This window comes from Oncorhynchus gorbuscha, linkage group LG16 (assembly GCF_021184085.1).
Source record: "Oncorhynchus gorbuscha isolate QuinsamMale2020 ecotype Even-year linkage group LG16, OgorEven_v1.0, whole genome shotgun sequence".
Classification (NCBI taxonomy): Eukaryota; Metazoa; Chordata; class Actinopteri; order Salmoniformes; family Salmonidae; genus Oncorhynchus; species Oncorhynchus gorbuscha.
The window spans coordinates 33918472-33926936 of NC_060188.1; positions in this window are offsets into that span (position 1 = coordinate 33918472).

Here is an 8465-nt window from a genome sequence, read left to right on the forward strand (position 1 = left end):
ACAGTATGGACTGACTCAGGCTCTGCCCTGGCTGTATTTCTGCCTTGTCATTGTGACTCAGCATTCTGGAGTCTCAAGCAGAGACAGAAGAGGAAGCAAGATGTTCCACTCCCTCAATGGTTCTGTTTAAATGGAAGTCAAGGACTAAGCAGACCGCTATCACGTTGGTGTCTGGAGTAACCCCCTTAAGCAGACAGTGGTAAATGGCCTGAGTGAACTTCCTTCATTTATCCACCATCTTTAGCCTGAAAGCCATTCTTTTCCGCTATCACCGTGACAATGGTGGAAGGAGACTAGGTCTCATGACTATTGAAACAGACTTGAGCGGTGATGAGGGCGAAAAAGTGTTGAGACCAGGAAAAAGGGAAGAAGGAGAGAAGAGCAGTAACATACTATGTAACTTACTAAGGCATTTTAAACAAATAGCTGTAATATGGTGTTTTTGATGAATGTTGGAGGGGAAATACACCATCAAATCAAATCAAATTTATTTATATAGCCCTTCGTACATCAGCTGATATCTCAAAGTGCTGTACAGAAACCCAGCCTAAAACCCCAAACAGCAAGCAATGCAGGTGTAGAAGCACGGTGGCTAGGAAAAACTCCCTAGAAAGGCCAAAACCTAGGAAGAAACCTAGAGAGGAACCAGGCTATGTGGGGTGGCCAGTCCTCTTCTGGCTGTGCCGGGTGGAGATTATAACAGAACATGGCCAAGATGTTCAAATGTTACATTTACATTTACATTACATTTAAGTCATTTAGCAGACACTCTTATCCAGAGCGACTTACAAATTGGTGCATTCACCTTATGACATCCAGTGGAACAGCCATTTTACAATAGTGCATCTAAATCTTTTAAGGGGGGGGGGTGAGAAGGATTACTTTATCCTATCCTAGGTATTCCTTAAAGAGGTGGGGTTTCAGGTGTCTCCGGAAGGTGGTGATTGACTCCGCTGTCCTGGCGTCGTGAGGGAGTTTGTTCCACCATTGGGGGGCCAGAGCAGCGAACAGTTTTGACTGGGCTGAGCGGGAACTGTACTTCCTCAGTGGTAGGGAGGCGAGCAGGCCAGAGGTGGATGAACGCAGTGCCCTTATTTGGGTGTAGGGCCTGATCAGAGCCTGGAGGTACTGAGGTGCCGTTCCCCTCACAGCTCCTGTAACTTCTGTAACGGTTAATCATTTATAGTATTACTATCACTTCTGTTTATAACTTTAACTTAAGAACATTCTTAGTTTGCCTGATAAAATTGTAATGCTAAGAGATGGACAAAAATGTACAGGGTGGGTACCTGAACGAAAATAGGGGAGGTTCATGTAATTTGTAATTGATGAAATTTGAATATTTCTCAGTGTTTTAGAATCAGTTGCTTATTAGGCTATAATATCGATGCCCGATTCCACCTGATTCTCTGCTGGGCGTGAAATATGACGTGTGCCTAAAGGTTATTTAGCGTGGTCTCAATCAAATGATTCATAGACTATAGGTTATAGGCAACAAAGTGCACCCTCAGAGAAGCACAGAGCAAAGTTATATTTCTAAGATAGCTGCTGGGACAGCGTAAATAAAACTAGACTGCATTACACACTGCAACGGATATTCCAACCCTGAGGCCTGCTCTGCCCTTGTCACGTTCTGACCTTTATTTCCTGTTTTGTATTTAGTTAGTATGGTCAGGGCGTGAGTTGGGTGGGCAGTCTATGTTTGTTTTTCTAGGTTTTGGGAATTTCTATGTTTCGGCCTAGTATGGTTCTCAATCAGAGGCAGGTGTCATTAGTTGTCTCTGATTGAGAATCATACTTAGGTACCCTGGGTTTCACTGTGTGTTTGTGGGTGATTGTTTCTGTCTCTGTGATTGCACCAGATAGGACTGTTTTGAGTTTTCACATTTATTGTTTTTTTTGTAGTCAGTTGTTCATGTGTACCTTAACGTATTAAAAGAACCATGGACACTTACCGCGCCGTGTATTGGTCCTCTGATCCGTTTCGCCTCTCCTCTTCGGAAGAAGAGGAGGAAATTCATTACAGCCCTTGCTGATCAAAACCTTCTTTTTTTGCTGCCTTCTTTTTTGCTGCAGTTCAGGAGAGTCAAAGAATTCCTCAGAAAAGTATTTTTAATTAGGCCTCGTCCAAAAAATGCAATATCTTGCGCATAGACTAGCCTATGGCCTATGTTCTGTTCAGTTTGAGAAGGAGAGCATTTGAGGACCGGAGGTCAACTATGATAGCTTGCTACTACTATAATTGATTTGAAGAAAAACAATATGTTTCTTGCCCATGATGTATTTATCCAAGTTATTGACATCACATTAAGCCAGATTTGAGTTACTTACATTGTGGTGCTGAAACTTGAAGCAGCAATCGCAGCACAATCAATTGGAAATGGACAGCTGATAGTGCTGAAAATAGGCAAATTGGAGAAGGAATAATTCATTTAAACCGTCTTCATTTAATTAGACTTTACTAACAACAAGAGGGCTTTGTGTTGGAGCCTATTACTTCCTATTTAAGAAACAAGAGGTAGCTCTACCTGTTTGACAGACAGAATTAGGCTATAGGCTGCTATATCCATAGATTTGTTGTTCAATAAAATAGATCCAGTTACAGACAGTGATGTATAACATCGCTTTGGTCCGTTATGATTTATGCTAAAAACAAGCTGAAAATACCCTGGAAAGACATGACTGCATAGGGGAATATCATTGTTTATTTTCTTTGACATTCAGAGTCTGAGCTACAATCTTCTATAGCGGAGAAGGCAAAAAATGTCATTTGCTTGGGAAGGAATCTAATTATGTTCCTTTAGATTGATTAAGCTATTTACTTTCTGTACAAAATATGTTTAAACCCAAACAGCTTTTTGGGAAACTCTTGTGACCTTCTGTTAAAGAAGAGTAGCCATCTGTTGAATCTTACATTTTTCTGAGTCTGTAGACCTACTGTCTGGGGTGGAACGGTAGGCCTAAATTTTGAAAGTGCCAAGCTCAGATTCCTAACAGGGACAGTTTCATTGCAAACAAGACACACTGATTTGGCATTGGAGAAATATGATAAGATCAGTGGCGATTTCAGCATGTAAATGTTGGTGGGGAAAAATGTATTTGCATGCCAGCAAAGCAACTACACCACACCACACCACACGACACAACACTAAACAATACATGTATTGCACTTTCACGGTGCCCAAACTGTTAGGGCCTACATAAAGCTGTTACAACAGCAGGCTCAACACCTTACTACTGCTACACCCGGCAGCAATACAGTTCATTCAGCCTCAATTACTGCCTTTAAAAAAAACACATATTTTGTTATGCAGGTGAGTGAGGACCCAAAACCGACTTAACAGAAACTGAGTTTATTTAAGTCCAAACAGAAATAACATAATCCTCAATCCTTTACAGGAAATGTCCAAACGGGGATAACAGAAATCCTCTAGTTGTAGAGGGGAATTGCAGGATAAGCGGCAACCGACTGCAGGTCCCTTCGGGTAGGCGCGGGCCGTAGCTGACAGAGACACCTGCTCACACGCAGCATCTGAAGAAAAGACAGGACGGAACAAGTACACAGCGAACAGCAAACAAGGATCCGACAAGGACAGAGGCAGAAACCGAGAGAGAAATAGAGACCTAATCAGAGGGCAAAATAGGGGACAGGTGTGAAAGAGTAAACGAGGTCGTTAGGAGAATGAGGAACAGCTGGGAGCAGGAACGGAACGATAGAGAGAGAGAGGGATAGAGAGAGGGAAAGAAACCTAATAAGACCAGCAGGGGGAAACGAATAGAAGAGAAAGCACAGGGACAAGACATGACAATATATGACAATACATGACATATTTGATATGGCTGATTTGCCATATCAATTGTTTCTACTGACAATTGAAAAGTACAAATTATAGCATAAGGGTACGATGAGCAGACAAGAGGCAATCCGTAATATTGATTAAGACATTAATAATGTGAGTGGTATGACGAACGTAGTCAATATAACTATTTATTCAGCACTTTTGAAATGTACAGCGACAGAATTCAGATCATGGGCCATTCTTACAGTATTATCCCTGTGCACCAAGTCAGAACCATAGGATAAATAAAGGGGACATATAAGCAGACAATGAAAGCTCTGACAATATTTGATGATGACATGTCTCTAAAACTGGCTGTAGGCTACATGTGCACCACCAAGTCAGAACAGTAGGCTAAGTTATGAGGGGGAAAAGGACCCAATTATTAGCGGAAAAGACATGGGCTACTAACAGCTTACTACACAACATACACTTGGTATTAACTTCTTAGCTACAGTATGTATATCTTCCTGGCATATTACATAGTACATATTACAGACATATTACATACATCATTTATGCCTTTCTGGACTCACCTGTTTGTGATGTGCTCACATGAACGGGAAGGTGGAGCGGCGGTCCTTCGTGGGAGAAATTTGTCATCAAATTCTGGCATTTTCTGGATTGATGGTGCTTTCAACACAGAGAAATCTACATCAAAAAAGGTTGAATCATGAAGTCAGTGATCTTCAGGTTGAAATCAAGATATGGGTGGCCTGTGAAGCACAATCCAGCTACGCTTGGAAGATGCAAGTCTACACAGGGAAGCTGACCAGTGGGGGCCCAGAGAAGAACCAGGGGATGGGGGTTGTGCTTGATGTGACAGATGAACTAAGGTGGCACAATGTCACGTGTGACAATTTCCTCACCTCTTATGTACTCAGGCAGCAGCTCATGAAGAGGAAGATCACCGTTGTTGGCACAATTAGAAAGAACAAGCCTGAGCTCCACCTGCTATCCTTGCAATAAAGGGGAGATAGGCCTTCTCTTCAAAGGTTGCCTAAACCCCCACTACCACTCTAAAATTGTGGTCCTCCTAAGCACACTGCAAAAACGGCTGAGATCAGTGATCGTGAGAACAGGAATCCAGCCATCATCCTGGACCTCAATCACAACAAAGGAGGCGTGGACAACCTGGGCAAGGTGATTGGAACTTACAGCTGCAAGAGGATGACAGCCTGCTGCCCCCTGGTAATTTTCCATCACATCATTGCTGTGTCCTCATACATTGCCTTCGTAATACGGAACAAGATCAACCCTACATGGATGCCTGATAAGCAGAACAAGAGGAGGGTGTTCCTGGAGCACCTGGGAAAGGCACCTGTAACCCACACAATCAAAGAAGGGAGTGGCTCCCCCGCACAGCAGTCTCTGCAGAGCTTGTGACAGCTGTTCAGGGGGCTGAATCTTGTACTGATCCACCTGAGGCTGCAGTTGGGCCAGGCAAGAGGAGGAGATGCCAATTCTGCCCGCCAAAGAAGGACTGTAGAACAAATTGTTATGCTGGTGAATGAGGACCCAAAAGCGACTTAACGAAAACAGAGTCTTTATTCCAGTAAATGACAAAAGTAATAATCCTGGAACTATCAAGGAGAAAACAAAACAGGAAAAACTTAAATCCACTCGTAGTAACGAGGACTGACTGGAGACTCGACCATAGACTGCAAGTTGCTTCGGGAAGGCACCGACCGTAGCAGACTAAGACACCTGCTCACACGCAGCATCTGAAGAAGACAAAACACGACAGGGCGAGACAAGGACACAGAACAGCGAACATCATACAAGGATCCGACAAGGACAGAAGCGGAAAACAAGGGGTGAAATAGGGGCTCTAATCAGAGGGCAAAATAGGGGACAGGTGTGAAAAGAGTAAATGAGTGAGTTAGGAGAATGAGGAACAGCTGGGAGCAGGAACGGAACGATAGAGAGAAGAGAGAGAGGGAGGGGGAGAGAGAGGGATAGAAAGAGGGAACGAACCTAATAAGACCAGCAGGGGGAAACGAACAGAAGGGAAAGCACAAGGACAAGACAATATATGACAAAACATGACAGTACCCCCCCACTCACCGAGCGCCTCCTGGCGCACTCGAGGAGGAACCCTGGCGGCAACGGAGGAAATCATCAATCAGCGAACGGTCCAGCACGTCCCGAGATGGAACCCAACTCCTCTCCTCAGGACCGTAACCCTCCCAATCCACTAAGTACTGGTGACCACGTCCCCGAGAACGCATGTCCATGATCTTTCGTACTTTGTAAATAGGTGCGCCCTCGACAAGGACGGGGGGGGAAGACGAACGGGGTCGCGAAGAAAGGGCTTGACACAGGAGACATGGAAGACAGGGTGGACGCGACGAAGATGTCGCGGAAGAAGCAGTCGCACAGCGACAGGATTGACGACCTGGGAGACACGGAACGGACCAATGAACCGCGGAGTCAACTTGCGAGAAGGTTAGGAGTGGAAAGCCACACTCTCTGGCCGCGACAATACCTAGGACTCTTAATCCTACGTTTATTGGCGGCTCTCACAGTCTGCGCCCTGTAACGGCAAAGTGCAGACCTCACCCTCCTCCAAGTGCGCTCACAACGTTGGACAAACGCCTGAGCGGAGGGAACGCTGGACTCGGCGAGCTGGGACGAGAACAGAGGAGGCTGGTACCCCAGACTACTCTGAAACGGGGATAGCCCGGTAGCAGACGAAGGAAGCGAGTTGTGAGCGTATTCTGCCCAGGGGAGCTGTTCTGCCCAAGACGCAGGGTTTCTAAAAGAAAGGCTGCGTAATATGCGACCAATCGTCTGATTGGCCCTTTCTGCTTGACCGTTAGACTGGGGATGAAAACCGGAAGAGAGACTGACGGAAGCACCAATCAAACGACAGAATTCCCTCCAAAACTGTGACGTGAATTGCGGACCTCTGTCTGAAACGGCGTCTAACGGGAGGCCATGAATTCTGAACACATTCTCAATGATGATTTGTGCCGTCTCCTTAGCGGAAGGAAGCTTAGCGAGGGGAATGAAATGTGCCGCCTTAGAGAACCTATCGACAACCGTAAGAATCACAGTCTTCCCCGCAGACGAAGGCAGACCGGTAATGAAGTCTATGGTCCATGTGAGACCATGGTCGAGAAGGAATGGGAAGCGGTCTGAGACGACCGGCAGGAGGAGAGTTACCTGACTTAGTCTGCGCGCAGTCCGAACAAGCAGCCACGAAACGGCGCGTATCACGCTCCTGAGTAGGCCACCAAAACCGCTGGCGAATAGATGCAAGTGTACCCCGAACGCCGGGGTGGCCAGCTAACTTGGCAGAGTGAGCCCACTGAAGAACAGCCAGACGAGTAGAAACAGGAACGAAAAGAAGGTTACTAGGACAAGCGCGCGGCGACGCAGTGTGAGTGAGTGCTTGCTTAACCTGTCTCTCAATTCCCCAGACAGTCAACCCGACAACACGCCCATCAGGAAGTATCCCCTCGGGATCGGTAGAAGCCACAGAAGAACTAAAGAGACGAGATAAGGCATCAGGCTTGGTGTTCTTATTACCCGGGCGATAAGAAATCACGAACTCGAAACGAGCGAAAAACAACGCCCAACGAGCTTGACGTGCATTAAGTCGTTTGGCAGAACGGATGTACTCAAGGTTCTTATGGTCAGTCCAAACGACAAAGGAACGGTCGCCCCCTCCAACCACTGTCGCCATTCGCCTAGGGCTAAGCGGATGGCGAGCAGTTCGCGGTTACCCACATCATAGTTGCGTTCCGATGGCGACAGGCGATGAGAAAAATAAGCGCAAGGATGGACCTTATCGTCAGACTGGAAGCGCTGGGATAGAATGGCTCCCACGCCCACCTCTGAAGCGTCAACCTCGACAATGAATTGTTTAGTGACGTCAGGAGTAACAAGGATAGGAGCGGACGTAAAACGCTTCTTGAGGAGATCAAAAGCTCCCTGGGCGGAACCGGACCACTTAAAGCACGTCTTGACAGAAGTAAGAGCTGTGAGAGGGGCAGCAACTTGACCGAAATTACGAATGAAACGCCGATAGAAATTAGCGAAACCTAGAAAGCGCTGCAACTCGACACGTGACCTTGGAACGGGCCAATCACTGACAGCCTGGACTTTAGCGGGATCCATCTGAATGCCTTCAGCGGAAATAACAGAACCGAGAAATGTGACAGAGGAGACATGAAAGGCGCACTTCTCAGCCTTCACGTAGAGACAATTCTCTAAAAGGCGTTGGAGTACACGTCGAACGTGCTGAACATGAATCTCGAGAGACGGTGAAAAAATCAGGATATCGTCAAGGTAGACAAAAACAAAAATGTTCAGCATGTCTCTCAGAACATCATTAACTAATGCCTGAAAAACAGCTGGCGCATTGGCGAGACCGAACGGCAGAACCCGGTACTCAAAATGCCCTAACGGAGTGTTAAACGCCGTTTTCCACTCGTCCCCCTCTCTGATGCGCACGAGATGGTAAGCGTTACGAAGGTCCAACTTAGTAAAGCACCTGGCTCCCTGCAGAATCTCGAAGGCTGATGACATAAGGGGAAGCGGATAACGATTCTTAACCGTTATGTCATTCAGCCCTCGATAATCCACACAGGGGCGCAGAGTACCGTCCTTCTTCTTAAC